The sequence below is a fragment of the Rhipicephalus microplus genome, unplaced genomic scaffold, assembly GCF_043290135.1.
Source record: "Rhipicephalus microplus isolate Deutch F79 unplaced genomic scaffold, USDA_Rmic scaffold_42, whole genome shotgun sequence".
Classification (NCBI taxonomy): Eukaryota; Metazoa; Arthropoda; class Arachnida; order Ixodida; family Ixodidae; genus Rhipicephalus; species Rhipicephalus microplus.
The window spans coordinates 2,877,964-2,900,158 of NW_027464615.1; the positions used below are offsets into that span (position 1 = coordinate 2,877,964).

The following is a 22,195-nucleotide window of genomic DNA, read 5'->3' on the forward strand; positions in this document are numbered from 1 at the left end:
AAGTTGAGGCATGTGTTATTAGAATATTTGTGATCTGTTTGACAATCTATGCAAATGCATAGCAGTTGAAACAGCACCTGTTAAATCAGAGCGAAACACTCGATTCATCACAGTGACGTTCAATATGTTATGACACCACCCTGACACGCTAAAGAAAATCCTAATAATTTGAGACAATCTTGACTTCGAAAGCATTTGAATTTCTAGACATTTATTGTTGAGGTATTAGCAATTTGTTATAAAAGGTTAGGAAACAAGCTATATAAAGAGTAAGGATAGAGCTTAGTATAACATTGTTTGGAGGCCAGCAAAAGAGCTTATGACCCAGAAAAACAGTTGACTTTTCTTGGTTTTAGCGAAGGGCGTTAAAACTTCATTGCCAAAGACTAACAAAGGCTTTTTTACAAAAGATATATACATGGTGACAGACTCCCAATAGTGCTGTGATTAAGTGCTTCCAGCTTTTACTTAACTGCAAATACCTTGCTTAAAGTGCCACACTGTTGTTTCGTACCTCTTGGCCACATATTTTAGGCAAATACTATTACGCTGTGCTATAGTCAGTAGGCATGGAGTACCATTTGAGGGCTTTTTAAAAGCTAATGGACCAGCTGTTGTCGAGAGTCTGAGCATGTTTTCACAACCACAAGTTTACACAGACAAATGTTGCAACAATAGAGTTTATCATGCATTAAATATGCTAAGCAGTAGTTTTTGAGTTGCAGTTGAAAATTCCAATATGGTAGTGCATAATCAAAGTGTCAAGGGCCTCCACTGCCCTGGTACTTTTAATAATGCATGAGGAGGGATCTTTTATTAAATAATATGCAATATGAAGTGGGAAAAAGCAACAAGAACATAACTGGTATTTTTTGCCCAAAATAAATACCTGCGAGATTATGAAAAGAAGATGCACCGATTGAAATACGCCACACGTAACTGCACTGTGGAATGTACCATAACGTTAACGTTATCGTCTGCCATGAGCATATCAAACAACACCTTCATATACAATCAACACCTATACACAGCCTTCATAGAGTACGAGAAGGTGTTTGACTCAGTCAAGACATTAGCAGTAATGCAGGCACTACTGAATCAGGGCATCGAAGAACGCTACATAAACATACTGGAAGAAATCTACAGTGAATGTACAGCCACCATAAAGAAAGCGGCAGAATTCCAATAAAGAAGAGTGTAAGGCAGCTAGATACAATTTCTCCAGTGCTATTCATCTCGTGTTTACAGGAGGTTTTCAGGACCCTAGCCTGGGAAGAGTTCGGAATAAGAGTTCGTGGAAAGTATCTTCGTAACCTGCGATTCGCTGATGGCATTGCCTCGATGAGTAGCTTAGGAGATAAATTACAGCTTACGATTACAGAACTGAACTTGGAAAGCAGAAAAGTAGGTGTGAAAATGAATGTCCACAAAACTAAAGTAACTTGCTACAGTCTCAGCAGAAAACAGCACTTCGCGATAGGTGGAGAGACGCTGGAAGTTGTAAAGAAATATGTCTGCTTAGTACAGGTAGGAGCCGCGAAGCCGAACCATGAGAGTGAAGTAACTAGAAGAATAAAGGTAGGTCTGATCACACTCAGCAAGCATTCTCGAATCATGAATGGTAATCTGCCACTAATCCTCAAGAGGTATATAACAACTCATCTTGCCAGTATTTACCTACGGAGCAGAAACCTGGAGGCTTACAAAGAGAGTTGAGCTTAAATTGAGGATGACCCAGTAAGCGAAGGAAAGAAAAATGATAGGTGTAACTTTAAAAGACAAGAAGAGAGCAGAGTAGGTCAGCGAACAAACCAGGGCTTAGGATATCATAGTTGTAATCAAGAATAAGAAATGGACATGGGCCGGGCACATTGCACGTAGGCAGGATAACCACTGGTCATTAAGTGTAATTGACTGGATTCCCAGCGAAGGCAAACACACGAAGGGGAGACAGATAGTTAGGTGGGTCAATGAGATTAAAAAGTTTGCAGGCATAACATGGCAAAGAAAAGCACAGGACCGGGTGGATTGGTAGATCATGGCAGAAGCCTTTGTCCTGCAGCGGGTCTAGTCAGGCTGATGATGATGACACTTTCAATGTCGACGAGGTTTAGATTTAGATGCTAAGTAAAAAGTTAGCATGCGAAAGTTGCGCTGGAGGCAAAGCACTCGTTTTTTTTGCAGATCGCAATTTACAGGTGACCACTTGACACACCAATTATACAATATATGTATAATGCGGTGGCCAACCGTGGCTCGTGTCAGCAGAATCTTAACAACGAAATCTGCCAAAAGCGTGAGCAATAAGCTTGTTTGCAAGACCGAACATGTACATGGGCTTCTTTGCAGACGTTTTATATTTTCTAGAGACTTGCCTAAGTGTAATGCACCGTTTAGACGTAATTTCGATGTAATTAGTAGACTGCTTTTTTCTTGCGTTGTCATGTAAGCAACAGACAAAGAAGCAGAGGCCACAAAAGTGTACAGAACTGAACGGTTTAACTTGGTATAAGCATTAACGTGTGATCACCGACAGGGGATATCGCAGTCAAAGCTTTTTTTTCTCTCTATGCGCATTGGCCTACCTGTGCGTGTAGTGCAAATAATGCGATATTCATACCGCCAGTGTCCCACAGACACTTGTGATCGCGGTCAAGGCATCTGCACCAAACTCGATGCTGTACAGCGCAGCAGCGACAAAGTTGTAGTGCGCGATCAAAATTTCTCGAGGAAAACCGGTATTAGTCACCGCTACACGGTCCGGATGAAATCCAGTGCAGCGCGACCACATGCAGCAAGTACCTATGTGACAGCGTTCACTAAAGCGCGTCAGAGCGCACCGCGTATACAAAACTAACGTCCACACAGAACAGTCAGCACTCAAGCATCACCATATTCGCAAGAAATATTATCGCAATAATACAAACCGCCGCACAATACCGAAATTGAGGAAGCGCTGACACACACATAACACAGCAGGCGGTGCCTTTACATACCCGCACCGCTCCAGCCAGCGCGGGTGCACCGCTAGGGACTAAAGTGCCTAGGAATGTTCGCTCAATTTTTCACCTAGGCCGCGCGCGGTCGTGAGAAGAGCACCTAGCGGGAGGCTACTCTTATTAGTTCGCGCCATGGCTTGCCGTGGCGCGGCAGTCACCTGTCTGGAACGGTGCTGGAAAGTAATGCCGCACCCCCGACCTGCGGGTCAGCAGCCGAGTACCTTAGCCACTAGACCACCACGGCGGGGCGATCGTGAGTTCGAGGCGTTGACCACTGAGCCTCCGAGGAGCACGTTCATTAACTTTCAAATGACAAGCGATTTATACCTACCACTTAGCGCTGCTGACGGGTATCTCGAAGGCGCGGGGGAAAATCGTGTTCAGCATTACGACCAGCTGGCGCAATGATCGTGTGTAGCAACAGCGTCACGACACAGTGGCCCCACTCTCATCTCCCACATGCACTTTGCCTAGCAAAGAGCAGAGGGTGAACGCTCACACGCGCACCCCTATCTCGCGGCAGGGGGGATCGTACGTGTTGGATGGCGTTCTGCTTTTATCGGATTGATGCTGTTTTAGTTACCGGGCGCTCAAAGGTCACTGAAATTCTTGCACAGTCTGCGTTTGCGAAAGGAGTGCGCCTTCCAGGCACAGCGATGTAACAACTGAGACGCTTATTTGTGCTCATTTGTGCCGTGGAGGACGTTTCTTTCGTCATTTGTGCGCGAGAAACGCGAAGCACGCTTTGATCGACTGGCCAATCTGCATGTGACCTTCCAATTTGTTCTTATCGCGTTCGTTGCTTCCTCTTTGCGGCAAAGCTGGGACTTTTTTAGGCATCTGCTGAAGCTGGCTGGTGACAAAATAATTAGGTTTTTACATACTGATAACCTCAAATTGCTAAAACTTACAAAAAAACAACACCTTTCTTTTTTCGCTTACATCGAATATAATTCTCAGTGCCTTGAAATCATGCCAGCGAAGATTTTGCATTTGTGACACCGCATAATAGCTGGTGACTCGAGGGGCTACGAACGTAACCTGTTTACCTTCAATCGAACCTCTGTTCTATGAAAAACAAAAGATGCCGAGAGTTTCAACGATTGACGAACTCGATACACCAAATTCAGGAAATGTAGTTAACTAGATACGTAGGTAAATATGTGGGGTTTAACGTCCCAAAACTACCATATGATAATGAGGGACGCCATAGTTAGGGTTCCGGAAATTTCGACCACCTGGTGTTCTTTAACGTGCACCCAAACCTGAACACACGGGCCTAAGCATTTTCGTCTCCATCGCAAATGCAGCCGCCGCAGCCCGGATTCAATCCCGCGACCTGCGGGTGAGCAGCCGAGCACCTTAGCCACTAGACCACCACGGCGAGGCCCAATTCAAGAAGTGTAAACTACTCATTGGGAGCCAATAAATATCCACATATATTTTGTGTTTGCAGCACTAAAAAACAGGACAATCGCGCAATTGTGCAGCAAATACTGAGACAATGGTGAAGGCGGTGACGTATTTTTCCCACTTTCTCCTGTGCTCAACTACCCTTCTTTTATCATTCCACCTACGTTTCACCTTCTGCTACCTTTCTTTCCATCCAGCGTACCACGACTTTTTTTTTCGCATCAAGTTGCTGTACCATACTTCGTAAGTCAATACTATGCTTACCCTCTCTCTTCTCCTCACCATCGCCTCATTCGTCCTTACTTTCACGTCACTTTCCATACCTGATCAATATTGTGTTATTCATAGACAGGCTATGACTGAAGCTCTCGTCACTTTGCTTTTCCTCAGCCACACGTTCAGTTCACTTTGCCAACCGGTCAATCCTTATCGTGACCATTTATGTCTCTAATAGGTAATGGGATTCGTACAATTCCTGCTGTGCCTACCCGGCAGACTTCTCAGTATGTTCCTCGTGGATAAGCGAAACGTTATTGATCTTTCGTGTAATAAACGTGCAACGAAACTGGTTGAGCTGAAACTGTTCACTGGGTGAAAGTTTTCGCAGAAAAACACCACCTACCCACAAACAGCAAATGAGTATAACTTAGCAGAGCGTAAGGCGCGCAAGTTTTTCTCAGTGGTTAATCATGCATTTTAGTGCTTACCCTTTGCTTGGTTAGAATGAAAAATGACAGCATATCCACAGAGTGAATTATGATGAGTGGGGTGAATCATCCGTTATTCCGTCCGCGCTTCCGTTCATACATTGATTCTTACGCTCATTCGTCCGGGCGTCCATCTGTCTGTCCATGCATCCATCTCCCCATCCGTACGTCTGCCCGTTCGTCCGTTTGACCATGCATCCGTTCGTGCAGCCATCCGTCCGTGCGACCGTCTGTGCGCCTGTCCATCCATGTTTTTGTTCGCCATGCGTCCATCCGTTCAAGCATCAAACAGAAAGACGACAGACGAATATGAGATATGGATAATTTATGGTTTGCCGACAAAACCTTCCGAAGCCTCGCCTCACTCATCATCATTCACTTCGTGGATATGCTGTGAGGTGGTCACTACTTACATGCATACATACAGGTCGCGACTGACCAACGTCTTAAGGAGCTTCGCCTCTAAAGCAATCTCAACGGTGGGCGCCGTGCAGGCTGTTGTTTCATATTACTGTGAAACAATTGTTGGCGTTCATATATATGGCAGGGTCAAGAGATGACATTTGTAAATTCTCTAGCCAGTAACGTGCGATCACAATGAAAAAAAGCACCCACGCGCGGTAGTGCCACTTGGTGAAAGAAAACATAGCCATTGTTGCTAAAATATATGAAAGTAAAGCGTGCACGAAATGAAGAGACATAACAACGCAGTCAATAAAAACAATTCGAATGTTCGGTGTCACGCATAAAATGGTTGAAAAGAACATGACACCGAAATAGGACAGTAACTTGGCAGCAAAACTGGATGCAACATTGCTGTACGTGTTTTCAAAAGATTAAGCAAGATAGAAAACTGAGATAGTTGGTGAAAACTCATTGTGGCTTACAGGGCGATACACCCAGACATAGACTAGAAGAGGACAAGGTACAGTGGCGAGTTTCGGGAGAACAGAGTTTAAATGTTTTAACTTGTTGCAAAATCAGAAAACGCTGATGGGATGCGAAGCAACAACGATGCGCACGCCGTTGTCCCGGTTGAAACAGGCGTCAGAGCAGGTGCTGGAAAAACGGTTTGAAGCGAAACACGATGTATCGTTTAGTCGATTTGACGCTTGTATGAATTCTGAAGACATGGGAGGCCGCCCTCGTTTAAGACGCTTGCGCTCGGCTTCTTTGCCTCGCGTCTCGTTGGTGTTACCCGCGCGCCTTCTGTATTTTCGAAAGTGATCGGTGTTCCCGACTCGCACCTCGTCGGTGTTGCTGACCCTCCACTGCCGACGCTAGCGTTTGGCTTTCATGGCTCATGCCTTGTCGGTGTTGACCTTGCCATTCGCGAACGCGATCGGCTTCGTTAGCATTCGCTACACCAACGGCAGCCGGGAATGGTACGCGTACACTTACGGAAAGCATCGCGTGACGGCGTCATCCTCGTCGGCGCGATCGCGTGGCAAGCACGGGCGCACTGTCCACATTGTCGGGGCCGCAACATTCTAAAACTGCGCGCAGCCCGTGCACCCACCGGCTCACGGCTTATTCTCGCCAACAGAAGGGGAGAGTTGACACGCGTGAGATGGTACCCATGTGAGGAGCGGGCTTGACTGTAGCGAGCAGTGGAGAGGATGAAGCGAGAAAGAAGGAAGCAGAGAGGGTGAAGCGAGAGACAGAGGCCGCTCCAACACCTGCGGCAAGGGGAGTGGGGCGGACGGAAGGACAGCGTTAGACAGGCTTGCAACAATTGCTGCTAAGTGGCAAAGACAACAAGTATAAATACTATTTTATTACTCTTTGGGTATCTTGTGCCTGTATCGCGACACACCTAGGAAGAGAAACTCCATATGTGCAATTGTGTTACATTTATTTAAGTAAAACAAATGCACATACGAACAATGCACAATTGCTTCTTTCTTTTCTCTCTATTTACGTTATCTCTTCATCTTTTACTCACAAGTTGGCCTGACAACCTCCTTACCACACCACCCATCCCTCTACAGCTTCCCCATCCATCTCGTTTGTTCTGATTAGATGAGAACGAATTAAGCAGACCTGCATCAGGGCTGGAGAAGTCAATTCTAGCCTTGAAAAAGAGAACTTTACTTGTGAAAATGTCGCCTTCTGCATACAACTCCTGTTTACAATACGTCTCATAGGCTTCTGTACTGCACAATATTTTTCATAGAATACACATCAGTGAACACGTTGCTAACGAGTGATTTACGACACCATATCAGTAGACTATTACAAGTGAGTGCATCTGACGTCCTGGGTGGATGGATATTAGGATGCTTAGCGAAAAACATCCCAATCATCGTTGTTTCTGTTGTTCACCAGTCGGGTGTTCTGGTATTGACAAAACAGGTAATCATTTTGCAGACAAGCTAAAAATGTAAGTATCTCTAAGTTTCGCTTTGAAGAATTGAAAGCAATACGAATATTTTGTCCCTAGAGCGTGCTTCAATCATTTAGTGCATATTTTTTTTACAGTAAAGAGTGTTACTCTAGAGGTTTAAATTGTAGGTAACTACAATCTAATCAACACAGTGGAAAGTGGCTAGTGTCCGTGAAGCTTTAGCATACCAGTGAATTTTTTATCTAATGGGTAGCATGTTTAAACCACGTACAATAATGCACGTGGAATGTTTCACCTTGCGAATTTACTATGCACCCACTACGTGGTCTTAAGGAAATACACGCAGTAGCGTGTGTGCCTTTTGTAATGTGTGACCTATTTTAAACCACAAGCATATAAGAATTACATGTCCTGACACGTGATGCCAAAGCAAGCTTGTACCATGCAGCATTACTGTGATAATGCAAGTTTTATCGTGAAGCCTGTATGCAGGACGCATGTGTTTGTAAATCATTAAGGCTGTTTTCACTGCATTTTCAAGCAGAGGAACATATTTATATTTATTGCCACGCACACGCATGCCTTTGTGGTGAAAAAGTCCCTTCTAACGCAAACGGCCAGGATTCGGCCCTCGTTGAACGCGAAATCTTTTAATATAAATTTAATTTGCATGTTCTTCAATTTTTTGGTCACGTACAAGATGATTTATCACTTCCAATTAACCGCGCCTATACCAACGCCTACACAGACGCGAAAATTATTTGGAAACAAGCTATTTAACATTCTCACATCAAAATTTATCGGCAATATTAGTGCCATCGTACCAAGACTTGATAATCACACGGTGAAGCGAATTTGATGACAACTCGTTCGCTACTTGCTAAATTGAGCAGCATAATTTGTTAATTATAGAAATGTCAACAAAGACCCACTGACAGATATGTGATGCAAAGCAACCAAACCAATCCCAAAAGGTTGTTTTGAAATAGAACACGTACGCTTTGGAGAAGCAAGACAAGTTTCAGGATACTAAACTGCAGATAAAAAAAATACCGCAGTTTTTTTTTTTTTTGCAGTGAACAAATTGGTATTGAGAGACTTTTCTAACAAACGTGGACGTTCTAAGCTCTTTTATTTCATTTATTCATAGGATACTCTGTAGTGCTCAAAGGTCTTAGAGCAGGTTACATCAAAAAATAATACGAATTTGCTTGTACAGATTACAACTTCATGCACTCATGAATGCATCTTTGTTCGTGTTACAGCATGGGGCAACTTCTTCATATTTAACCCAAATAACGAATGTCGAAATGTTCGAAGTTGCTAATTTCAAAAAATATTTGAAAGAAGCTCATGTAGTGACTCTACGCCTTTTGTTCTTGTTGTAAATATTGGTGTGTACACGGTAACGATACCAAAACAATTGTTGTAATAGCTGCTGTTGCGCTGAATAATGAACATTAATAAGATTCGCTTTCTTTCAGGATATGTTAAAAATTAGCGAAAGTATGTTATATAATATATAAATACGTAGGGCTTACCTGGAGGATGCACTAACATCGCGTCAAGAGCACCTTGTCTAGCAAGAGGGCTGGCTTTTATGAATGTCCCCTCTAAAGTTTCATTGATCCTAAATGTGTTGGAATTGTGTCAGCACGCAAGTAGCAATTAATAATGAATGGTAATAATGTCTCACCATTGCTGCCCCATACAGTAATGTCTTTCAAAGAAAACGGAAGTCTTAGACCTATTAGCCACCAAATCGACTTTGCATGTAATGTTGCTTTGTGTAGTCAGAATAGTCCATATTGTCGTATTGTCCGTGTAAAACTGTTGAAAGAAAAATGTGATGTTTATGTGAGCACCACATATAATTATGCAAAATATAACTTCAGAAGATGGTACAGATTAGCTCACTAACATGAAATACACTATGTTTCATGCTTAACAGTGCAGTATTCACAGTTTGTAGACTTTAACAGCACGGTGTAATATTTCTTTCCTATTCACGTGTAAATAGAATTTCTTGCTCACTATTTCACTTTTTGCGTATATAGTGCTGTCTATTATTGCGATGGTAATTTAGGACCACCTGCAAAGGATGGGAATAAAAAAAATTGGAGATCATAGTAGCACAGAAACCCCTTTAAGAAACTCTAAAATGGACCTACAAAGAAGATATGTATGTAATATTATACAATATAGCGAATGAAACAAACGTCAACCTGACCTTGAGTCGATTCTAGACTTATTTAGGCCAGGTTTTAGGCACTAGCGCTTCACCAAGGCTACTGTATTCGTGCTCGATAAAGGAATGCCTTTGTTGTTTTTGATGCCAACTCAAAATAATGGCGAAGTGTCCCATCATTCGAGTCCTTGCAGTGCTTACACGGTTGCCGTTAGTCGTACTCTTTTGAGTATTACTCTTGTTCTTTCTCGTTGCCCGTTCACCACGGAACTTGAATGGTCATGCCTAACCTTTGATGCTGCACTCCGGAGACTTCCAAGTGAGTCGCCGCCGTTGCGTTAAAAAGTTCAAGAGCGGCAAGTGTCCAAGGAACTGTTGTTACGAGATACTGCCGCTATGGGGAGAATTCTTGATATACACCAAGATTGACGGCTACTTTCCGGCACCCTCTCTCCACTACCTCCAGATCCTCGTTATTGGCGCTTTTTCCGCGAGAATGACGCTGTCTCCTTCGAGCTTCTTCATCCGGTGCTCCACGAAGCAATCTCAGCTCATATTTTAAGGTTTTGCATCACAGGCGTGCGCAAGATTTCCCTTTAGGGGGGGGGGGGGGCAACGGTTTGTCGCAGTGCCCCTTATCTATCATGTCAATATATGGGACTGACTTAGCACCCACTCCCCCAAGCGGCAGCTTCTTCTTCCTAATGTGTTAATGTATAGGGCTTACTCTCGCGCCCTCTCTCTGAGGTGACCAACGGGGGCGGGGGGGCAGTCGTTCTATCTGCAAGCTCTCCTATTATGCACACGCCTATGCGTGAACAGGGCGCCTATGCCATTCCTCAACGGTGAGCATCCTTATAGTGTGCCTCGCACACCACCGCCGCACTCCGCCGTTTGGCACACGCCACGTGCCTTTTTACTCGTTACAGCTATATATCTATTATCAACGCAACTATGTTTCAATAATGGCAGACTGATACGATACAAGATAGCGCTTTGCAAACAAAAAACTTCGACTATGTAACTGAGGATTGAAATCTTGAAGCTTTTTGCCACGTTTGAACATGTGACCTCTATTACTGTCTTTGATTCAACCAATCCAACTTTTCACCAGTCCAGCATATCCCTAGCAGTACTCTTTCAGTCTGTTTGTGCATTTTGAGGAGTGAAACCCTCCTCACTGTATTTTATTAATTAAAAAGAGCAGAATAAAACATTGTGATAAAAAATTCGGCAGATCCCACGTACCTTGGAATCAACTTTATGCGAAGCACGCGGAGGGAAGGTGACAGTGTTGCATATCTTTATTGAGTGACACGTCACAAAATGACGCTAAAAATATGTACAAATGTTGCGCGCAGAGACATATGTTGAAGAGTTGCAGATGTTTATATAACAAGTTGTTTGCACTTGCGCAATAATGTCCACTGGAACATGCGTATTAGCAACACCAGAAGGTTGTATGAAGCGCTGGTGCTCGCGAAGATGCTGACCATTGAAACTGCTACTTAAATCCACTTCAGCGCATGGCACTTCACCACAATTGACGTTAACCTGACGTGACGGCTGTATGAAAGGAACACATATGTAATGTTTATGAAATTGGGTAGGGAGCACTGCAACCACTAGTGACGTTTCACGAAAATTATAACGTTGATTTGAAAAGTAGTTCCGAAACCTGGCGTAGCTCTTTTGTAGAATGCTTGACTGCCACGCAGAATGTTTGGGTTCGATTCCCGCAGGGACCCTGAAATTTATTATTTGCATTTGTCGGGTGGCCAATGCTGCCTATGTCAGGTTTTTCTTAACAGTGATATTTATTATATGCCTTCATTGCATCGACGCTACCGATGTCAGGTATTGCTTAACGCTCATGCGTTGAAAATTGCCCTTGTGTGGTCTCGTCATTTCTTGGTAGATACTAAGTGTCAATCACCTGTGGCACATACCCGCCCGTGAGTAGGTGCCACTGTCTAGCAGGAAGTGTTGGACGACGTATGTGACAGGATTGTGACATTATTTACGTCTTGACCAGTGCGTCGTATTCGTCAAACCATCGCATCCTTTCACGCTAATTTTGCTTCACACCAAGTTAAGGGCATGACCACGAGAGCACCCAAACGTAAGCGGATAGATAGATATGCTCAAAGTCGCTGAAGTTTGCTAAGAAGTGCTTCGCATTGAATATTCTCTAACAGAATAATTGTAAATGTACAAACATTGCAACAATTCAATACTCTTTGTTAAATAATATCTTTTTCGCGGGCGCAGTACTTATACTATTGCACAACCAGCCTGCACTGTTCGTTGATGTATCAGCGTAGCTTCTTCAGTCGTTTACGGCAACTCTGTATACAGAGCGATGCACTTTGTTGTGTAGGCGAAAAAAAAGAAAAAAAACACGCCGCTGTTGTTTTGCTAGATGACCAGGCTTGGAACTTTCCCGTTCTTGTTACTGATTTCGCTAACAGCACTGTAATGTTTACAGTGTTGAGATCACATTGAACTCTTCTGTCAAATAAAGTGCAATGCATTGAAAGAACGCGAATTTCTCTGCCGGTGACACAACAGGGGAAATTCAATGGTGCTAAAGCGCCTGCACTTTAATAACATTTACATACTTGTGACACTATCCAAAAGGCGAAGTGAGAACTTCGCCTTTTGTATAACTTCGCCAGTCTTCGTTTCTTGTTGTTCATCGCCTTGTCGTTGTCGCTTCTCCCATCACATTTTCTTCATAAGATACGGGGTGGTAAACCGTTCTTTGAATTCTTGTGTCTCCTGTACATATCGCCAGAAAAATGCGCGCTTGTAGCCTTCACTTCCAAACCTATGACCCCTTATGTTATCTCAATCATAGGGCGACCCATTTCTTACGCCAGAAACCACCGGTTTCTGGACATCTTTATTGATAGGGACCTCTGTTGGAGCCTGCATACGGACTATTTGAAGAAGAGCTTGACCGCTATTCTCCAATTGTTCAAGTTCCTGGCCGGAAAGGCATGGGGGATCTTAGTAGACACTATGATGGAACTCTACAGAGACCTGTTTCTCGGTTTCCTGAGATATAGCTTTTCCGTGCTGAGCAATACCTGCAAGACCAATGTTCGTGTTCTACAGGCAGTACAAGCCCAAGCACTGAGAGTGTGCCTTGGTTTGCCCAGATGTATGTCAACAGAGGCAACAATTGAAACTGCTGGTGACTATTCAATACAAAGTCACATTGCTGTAAAAGTCCTGAGAACACACATCAGACACTTTGCGCGTGCTCCCTGTCATCATCTTGTTCTGTTGCTTTCAAAGAGAAGGCAAGAATCGTCCGCTAAAATGATTGTGAAGTACAGCGACAAACTTCCCTCGGGCTTCACTCCTGCATTCAAACCATCGATACTTCCCTCGGTGTCTTATTTGACCCACAGTCCATCTTACTGTAACTGGGATCCGGAGGAAATCGAAGCTTTCGTCGCCCGTGCCGAAACAACTGTCTCTGCTTCTTTTGCACGAGAAATATTCAGTTTACATATTGTCGTGGGTTATAAAATACAGAGGGTTTATTTTAAAACACGGACAGTGCAACTTGTATAGACGCTCTGAAAAAAGACCGCTAAGACTGTCGTTTTCTTCACTCACCTGATGCTGATGCTGATGACCTCTGATGGATGGCGCGCACCCACAGATGGGATGGGCCAAGAACCAGGCGGCAGGATACTTAAATGAAGCTAAAATGAAAATGAAGCAAATCTGAAAAAGTAGTGTTAAAATAATACTACGAAAAAGCAAAAAATGTTTGCTGAGTTGCACTGCACCCCTCGAGCAAATCCGTGATCTTCGTCGTCGTCGCTATCTCGCAGCTAGACGCAGCTATGCACGTGGCATTACTCTCCCACCGGAGTGAGCGTCGTCCCGATGCTCACCAGGTAGAGATGCAGCCAGCGGGTGTTTACATCACTTAGAGTCGTTAAGTTTCATCCAGACCACGTGCACTGTCTCAGGCAGATGCTGGTGACGTTTTGAAAAGGAAGAGGCGTCGGGCACGACTTCGCACGTCACGTCGCTAAGACGACGCGAAACATTGTAGGGCCCAAAGTATCGGTGTAAAAGTTTCTCCGAGAGGCCTCGCCGTCGTACAGGAAACCAAATCCAGACTCTATCTCTTGGTTTATAAGTGACGAATCGATAACGAAGGTTGTACCATTGGGAATCAAGTTGATGCTGTTTGATTATTCTGACGCGGGCAAGCTGCCTTGCTTCCTGGGCGCGCTCAGGGAAGTCTGCGGCGTCTGTCTCTGAATCAATGCAAGCGTAAGGCAGCATGGCATCAAGCACTGTAGTTACGTCTCTGCCATGAATTAGTGCGAGCGGCGTAATTTTCGTTGTTTCCTGGTGCGCCGTATTATACGCGAATGTGATGCACGGCAACATTCGGTCACAATTCTTATGTTCCGTATCGACGTACATGCAAAGCATGTCAGCCATTGTCTTGTTAAGTTGTTCTGTAAGCCCATTCGTTTGTGGGTGGTAAGCTGTCGTCTTCCTATGCGCTGTGCCACTGAGCTTAAGCACAGTGCGCAAAAGCTCGGCTGTAAACGTGGTACCTTTTACTGTTATGACGACAGCTGGAGCACCATGTCACAGGATAATGTTCTCAAAGAAGAACTGGGCCGCTTCAGCTGCAGTGCCACTCGCGATTGCCTTGGTCTCCGCGTATCGGATGAGGTAGTCCGTCGCCACTATAACCCATTTGCTTCCGCTGTCTAATGTTGGGAATGGGCCCAGCAGATCCAGTCCGATTTGAGAAAACGGAGTTTCTGGCACAGGCACAAGATGTAATAGCCCAGCGGGTTTGACAGGTGGTACCTTGCGCCGCTGACAGTCAATGCATGTTCGGACGTAATGTTTCACCTCTGCTGCGATTGTTGGCCAGTAATATTTTTCTTTCATGCGTGTCAGTGTTCTTGTGAAACCGAGGTGGCCCGCAGTGGCTTCGTCATGGCAGGCTTGTAAAATTTCGCTGCGGAGAGCTTCAGAAACTAACCAGCAGATAGATTCTACCTGTTGATGAAAAATTGTTTTTGTACAGAATTCGATCCCGTCAACAGAATGACGATAAGTTCTTCGAAAACACTACTTTTGGTGCATTGGCGGCTCGTCCATTCAAGAATTATATAAGCAAGTTGAGCTGCCGATCATCTTGTTGTTGTCGAGAAACGATAGCTGCATCAACAACTCCTAAAAAACCTGTGAATTCAACATCCTCTGTAGCCGGTGATTCAATCGGTGACCTTGACAAACAGTCGGCGTCTAAGTGTTGCCTTCCGGACTTGTAAACTACGGCCATGTCGTAGTCTTGGTGCCGTAAGCTCCAATGTGCTAAACGTCCAGATGGGTCTTTCATGTTGGTCAACCAACAAAGAGAGGGATGGTCACTTACGACTTGGAAAGCGCGGCCATTTAAGTACGGGCGGAACTTCTCAACTTCCCAAACGACGGCCAGACACTCCTTCTCCATTGTTGATTAGATGGACTCACCGCGTGTCAACAATCTGCTGTCAACGTTCTACACAAGACATGTTTTGCATTTTAGGCAAGACAGACTGGTATCTATTAGTCTCTGAAACTTGGTTAGGGCTGAACATACACCGAAAGCGAAGACTATGAATTGATAAAGCCTGTCAGGCTTCACAAAGGCGGCCTTTTCTCGGTCGAGCTCATATACTTCTATTTGCCAGAATCCGCTTTTAAGGTCCATTGACGAGAAGTCGCGCGCATGCCATAGCCTGTCCAGAGTCATCGATCCGTCGTAATGGATAAAGGTCTTTTTTCGTAGCGTGATTCAGCTTACGGTAATCGATGCAGAAACAGACGTTGCCATCCTTCTTTTTCACGAGCACCTTTGGCGATGCCGAAGGACTCTTTGATGGTTGGATTACATCATCCTCTAGCATCTTCTTGACTTGCTGCTTGATGACCTCACGTTCTTCCTGAGCGACGCAATATGGGTTCTGTCGGGTTGGTCTTGCTGTGTCTTCCATAATCATGCGACGCTTAGCAAGAGGCGTTCGACTCACTCTTGATGTCGATGAGAAGCAGTCCTTGAATTGGTTGAGCAGCTACATAAGACGACATCTTTCAGTCAGTGTTAGACTCGAACCGATATCGACTGCTGGTGTATGTGGAAGTGATTGGGCTGTGACTTCCCCTTGCATAAGAAGACAGTCGTGAGAGTAGTCGAGCTCGTCGAGGTACGCCAAAGCCGTGCATTTACTGATGTGCCAGCGCTAATTCGTGAAGTCGGTCAGAAGCACCTATGTGCGCCCATCCACTTAACTGACGATGCCGCGAACGATGGCAATGCCTTGGCGAAAAACAAGAGCAGTGATGCGTTCGGCTATGGCGTCTTCAATACAGTGCATGTCGAAGCACACGGAAACAAGACTGCATGACAATGGTGGCATGCAGACGTCGTCGTCGACCACACGTAACACCCTGGGCTCTTGGTCTGGATCATGGGTCACAGGCTTGTCAGTGGTGAATGTAATCACACGATCACGTATGTTGACCACAGCACCATACTCTCTTAAGAAGTCTATTCCAAGTATTATAGGTTTGCAGCACTCGGGTAGGATCAGAAATGTGGCTGCAAAAGCCACATTGTCAATCTTGAGTCTTGTTGTACATTTTCCCGTGGGTGTCGTCATCTGGCCTGCAGCAATTCGGATATAAGAACCCGTGCATTCCGACCTGACTTTCTTGAGTTAGTCTGCCAATCGTTCACTTATTATGGAGAAGTCTGCACCTGTGTCGACTAAGGCCGTCACTTCAGCCATCAATCGTCACACCGAGGGGGGCAGTTACTGTTTTCTCTGCGGAGTCTTCATCGTCGCCTCTCACGTGTTTCGGCAGCAGTGGGGGATTTTCGGCAATTCGAAGGCTTGCAACCTTCCCCTCAGAGGTCGCTGCTTTCAGTATCGCTGCTATGGGCTGGGAGACCGATCTTTGACGGCGTCGGTAAAACTACAGCGGCTTGGTGAACCAAAACGAGCCGGGCATAGTGAGCGCATCCGGAAAGCAGCAGAGCCTTCACGCCAGCCAGCCTGGTCGTCGTAGATGGGGGCACGGCTTTCGTCGCACTGTCGGCCCATAGCGGTAGGCGCACTCCCGTGGTGTTCAGCTCGGGGATGTGGGCAAAAACGGTAAATGTGCCCTGGTTCTCCATAGTTGTAGCAGAGTGGTCGGCAATCCATGGTGCGGCCTATGTCGGTCTTCCGCATATAGAGTCGTGTGAGAGAATCCTGGTGAGCGCAGGCTACTACAAGATACTGTTCGAGGTACTGCGGTGCCGGCATGGTTTGGGTGGATGAACAGCGTCTGCATAGCTGTATCTGTTTGGTTGGTAGGATACTTCTGGAGCCAATGGACGACGCACAGCGTCTGCGTAGGCGTAGGACTTTAGGAGGGACGACGGAGCAGAATATTGCTGAGTAGAGGCAAACGCTTGTCGAAGTTCATGGCGAACGACTTCAGCGGCGAAGGCTACCGTGGACTCCTGCTGTGGGGGCGCCTGTGACTGCAATGTGTACTTTGCGTTCTCCTTCGCAATCTCCTCACGCACGATCTTTTGAACCAGCTGGCGTAGAGAAAACTTGTCGTTTACGGTAAGCGCAGCGGCGCCTGCAGCTGTGCCGGTGGCCGGGCGATCAGACTGTCAGTACCATTGCTGCAGCGCACGCTCTAATGCGGTGCCTTTCTTGCTGAACTCATTCACTGTTGTTGGTGGACTGCGCACAAGACCAACAAACAGCTGCTCTTTGACGCCCCTCATAAGATGGCTTCTCGTTTGAGCCTCGGGCATGTTGGGGTCGGCGTGTTGGCACAAACGCACCATATCCTCAGCAAACGTGGCAAAGCTTTCATGCAACTGTAGGGTACGTCCTTTAAGGAGGCGTTATGTTTTTTCACATCGGTCCGCGTTAAGAAAGGTGTCAAAAAACCGACGACAAAACTCCTCCCATGTCGTCAATGTTGCCTCGCGGTTTATAAACCACGCCTTCGCGCCGAATCAAGGGCGAAGTATACGTGGAAGAGCTTTTCACGAGACTCTAGTAGTTTGATATGGCTACCCGTTCAAACTGCTGAAGCGAGTCTTGCGCATCTTTGGTCGGCCGGCCATGAAATGGTTCAGGAATGCACATATTCTGGACGATCACCTGTGCAGGACTCCTTAAAAATGCTATTTCTTGAGCAGGGGTGGCTGTCAGAAGTGTTGCTTCTTCTAAAAGGTGAAATTCTGGCTCAAGACCTTAAAAGCAACGGCTTGAGCGGTGCACAGGTGCCTCCACGCGCGACTGTCTTGTAGGGCTGGACTCGGAGCTTCTCAAGGGGTGCCCATCATGAGGTGGAAGCACCCAGCACTTTCAACAGTGTCGCGGGTTATAAAATACACAGGGTTTATTTAAAAACACGAACAGTGGAACTTGTATAGACGCTATCAAACAAAGGCCGCTAAGATTGTGGTCTTCTTCACGCGCCTGCGCTGCGCCCTTCTAGCAAATTCGCGATTTTGATTGCCGTCGCTATTTCGCAGCTAGACGCATCGATGCATGCGGCAATATATATACCAATGGCTCTACGAACAGCCATTGTTCGTCCGGTACAGTAGTTGTCCCAGTTACACGTGTTACCATCAGCTTTAGGACTGTCAACTACACGAGGTCTACAGCAGTGGAACTAGCTGCTTTGCGCACCGCACTTACCCTCGTATTCAGAAAGGCTGCTTGACTTGAACTTTCCTTGCCACATACTTCAATACAGCAGAAATGCGTTTCGAACGCGCTGCCTTTAGGTAGTGCCAAGGCAGCACAAACGCACACACGCGTTTAAAACGCGCTGAATTGAAGGCGGTTTCAAGTCAAGCTCAAGTGAAGGAGCGTTTTTGAATACGGGGGTTAGGTCAATCGGAAACCACCGCAACAATGATCAATTTTCAGCAACTAAAAGGCTGCCCTACAATCTGTGCTCTCAGGACTGCGTCGCGGGCTGTACAAACAACTTGGTTTCGAAATTCAATGCCTTATTCACACTTCACAAGAGAAAGGGCACAGGAGAAAGGGGATGTTTCAGTGGCTGCCAAGTCACTGCCAAGTCACTGTGATAGAGAACGAACATGCCGACACTGCCACACAGGTGGCTTTTGAAGGTACACGAGAAGAAGACATACCACTTTCGCGTACTGATACTGCCAGTAATCTTTTACTGTTTGCGCGAAAAATTAAAAGCACCGTTCAGTGGAGTTTTTCAGTCTGACAGCAGCGCTAATGCATAGCCTAGCGGATAAAAAAAGAAACCTTTAAACGACATCGGTAAAATTAGAACGTGACACGCGCGTCTCGCGCCCTGCATCTGTCAGCGGATTGTGCCCGGGATACATTGGGGACGCGAACATGCGTCTCTTTTCTGCTTACCCTAACGGCGAATGTCAGAAACTTTGAGACGGGGCAGTATGAGCAACGCAGCTCCCTCTGCTCAGTGCGCACTGCCTATGGTGTCCACAAAGTAACCAGCGCACTCAGACGAATTGTCAACACCACCTGTCCTCTTTAATGGCTCTCCGCATGCCCAGAGGGCTCTACCGAAGAGAAGCCACCCTTCTTCATCGTTTATGTCTAGAAGTAGCATTTACAAAATCTTATTCATTTATCACGGTAATGGCCGACTAGGCTCTCTGCTATGCCTCTGATTGCGGAGACACTACGCCACATCTTGTGCGACTGTCCCTTGTATCACATCTTGAGACAGCCGCTGGCGTCCGTTCTTGCGCGCATCGACAGCAGCCAAATGTCTTCGGACACTATTGTTTCAAGTGCCCAAAAGAAGATATTCCAACAGATGGCGAGAAAAGCACTGATGAAACTCCTAAGCGACACAAACTTGAACAAGCGACTGTAACAGCAATGTCACACACCACGAAATACAAGACTGCACTATGACTTAGTGTGGGCGCGTGTGCTGCTGAATGTGCTGTGTTTATCTCTCTTCGCCCTTTCCTCTCTATCTTTCATCTCCCCGATCCTCCACCCCTGCCCAGGGTAGCAAACCGGCTGCCTATAGAGTGGTTAAGCTCCCTGTTGTGTTTTCCTCCTAATTTAATTGCTTTTGTCTCCTGAAAGAAAACCTTTCCCGCAAAGGCTACACCTTGGGTAGCACTGGTGATTTTCAGTTTGATAGAGCACCCCACAACCAGGACGTTACTTGCTGTCCGGCCGTTGGTGAACGTCCACCTGATGTCCCATTTGTCCACAAGTAGTGCGTGTTTCATATTGCTTCTTGTAGAGAAAGCACCCATATTCGGCACCAGTGTAGTGCATAGAGCTCGGCACAAGGGGCCTTTCGAAGACAATAACCACTTAGTCCGTAAGCCCCATACATCGTCCATGTAAAATCGTCGGTTTCCTCTGTTTGACCAAGCTCTTCTATATGTCTTCTTGATTATCATACATCTGTATTCCGTGGATAACCTCTTTGGATGTGTTTTTTTCTGCTGTTATATAGGCGCTTGTAGCGTAGCTTTCCATGTATCTTAGTTTTCTTCATGTTGCTGTTGTCCTTCGCATTTGCCAGACTAGGCATGCTCCCTATCATGATATTCTGCCGCATGTTGATTCTGAGAGTATTTTACCCAGCATTGTCAGGCTGTACTTTTGCCGCTCGTAGAACATCGTCGTTTATGAGCGCTAGACTCTGCCACGTCAAGTGCAGACTGCCTCCTGGGCGTAATACTACTTTGTAATCGTCTCCGGAGAGAAAGAGAAACGTCTTTATCTATTAAAGCATGGAGAAGGAGGTCATGGGAGGAACCCCTAGTCCGGGGTCCCTAGGACAACTCCAGTGACGAGCCGGGCCCGCGGTATGAGAGCTCGGAGTACCTCGGGAGGTTCATCGCGAAGAATATCATCCCACAGCTCCTCGTTACGTAAAGGGTGAAGGAAAGCCTGTAAGGGAGGAAAGATGTTCGCAGTGCACTCCATCGAGACATGGGAGGTCGTGGGTGAGTTTCCACAGCCGGGGCAACAGTGTGCATAGCACTGCGGGTATAATTCATGAAATGATACTAGATTGGGAAATGTTTTAGTCTGTAGCTGGTGTAACGCTGCTGCCTCCTCTCGCGAGAACGATGGCAATGGGGCGCTCTGAGTGTGACGGACGTTTCTGTAGTGACGAAGAATGTCTTTGTAAGTGAGAAGAGGATCCCCCCACTCCGAAATGGTCGACTCACCTTGCCGGGCCACCGGGAGAGAAAGTTTGGGGGCAACAGCGTGTGCGCGTTTATTGCCCAGTAGAGAGGCATGACCAGGAGTGCAGAGTAAGTGAATGCGAAAAGTACTGTATGACTCAGTTAGTGGAATTTGATTGAGAATACGGTGGGCCGCTCTTGGGATGCCGTGTCCTGATAGAAAGACCCGACATGCCTGTTGCGAGCCTGTCAATATGTAGACCTCACGATGAACACGGACAGCGTATCGTATTACTTGAGCGACTCCAAGAATTTCGCCGTGAGCGGCATGAGTCTCACGCATTGCAGCCGAGTACTGCAGGGAATCGGTGACATCAAACACTACCGAGATATAACCTTCGCGAGTTCTGGCTGTGTCTGTGCAAAGAGTATGCGATTCGGGGAAGTCTTCGAGCATACGGCTGAGGTACCGTACGCGGGATTTGTGCCGGCCCTTGTCATGCTGGGGGTGCATGTTACGTGGCAAGGGATGAACAGTTAGTATTTTACGCATTGCAGGCGATGAGAGCGTGGGGCAGACTTCACTCTCAAGTGGTGGGGCGGGATATTCAAGGCGTGAGAGGAGATATCGGCCAGTAGGGGTGAGTAAGAGGCGTTGGCGCTGACTGACCCAATCTACCTCGAGCAGCTCACTTAGTGTGTTGTGCGTCGCTAACTTAAGAAGAAGACGTGTGACAGTATAGATCAGAACGCCGTGGGACAGCTTTGTCACTTCGCGGATCATGGCGTCTAAGCGTAGTTGTTGCGAATGGGTCGATCTCTGGAAGGGCAAGTGATGTGTCAGGCGGCTGATCACGCAGGCCTCCACCAAGCGCAGCAGGTCGTCTTCTTCAAGCCCTGAGCACCAATTTGAAACCCACCGGATCATGGACAGTATTTGGTAAACTTGTCGAGATAAATAGCTGATGGTGTAGTTAGCTTTGCCATGCGCTTGAACATGTAGTACAAGGATGTGACCACGAGGGACATGTGGTATGGGTATGCCATTCACGTTCACAATAATTGGGGGAGGAGGGCTACTGCTTCAGAAGCAAATAATAATGAGCTCTGATTTTCGAGGAGCGCATTGCAAGCCTCCTCTTTAAGCGTACTCAGCGACAGTATCCCCTGCTTGTTGCAGTCGGTCCTGGAAGGCTCCCTCAGAGCCCCATGTCGACCACATCATGTTATCCACATAAATAGCGTGGGCGACATCTGGAATCTGGTCGAGCAAGTGGGGAAGCCCTGCGAGTGCGATATTAAATAATGTAG

The 22,195-nt window shown here is 46.3% G+C and overlaps 1 long non-coding RNA gene across 1 annotated transcript in view; it reads right to left on the minus strand.

Annotated features, from left to right (window-relative positions):
- Nucleotides 1-22,195, minus strand: part of LOC142787043 (uncharacterized) — a 64,452-nt gene that overhangs the window by 14,858 nt on the left and 27,399 nt on the right. Inside the window, exons 2-3 of the long non-coding RNA XR_012889228.1 lie at nucleotides 9,163-9,296; nucleotides 9,008-9,096 (exon numbers count right to left, since the gene is read on the minus strand). This is a non-coding gene — a long non-coding RNA (uncharacterized LOC142787043). The remainder of the gene's footprint in view (nucleotides 1-9,007; nucleotides 9,097-9,162; nucleotides 9,297-22,195) is intronic.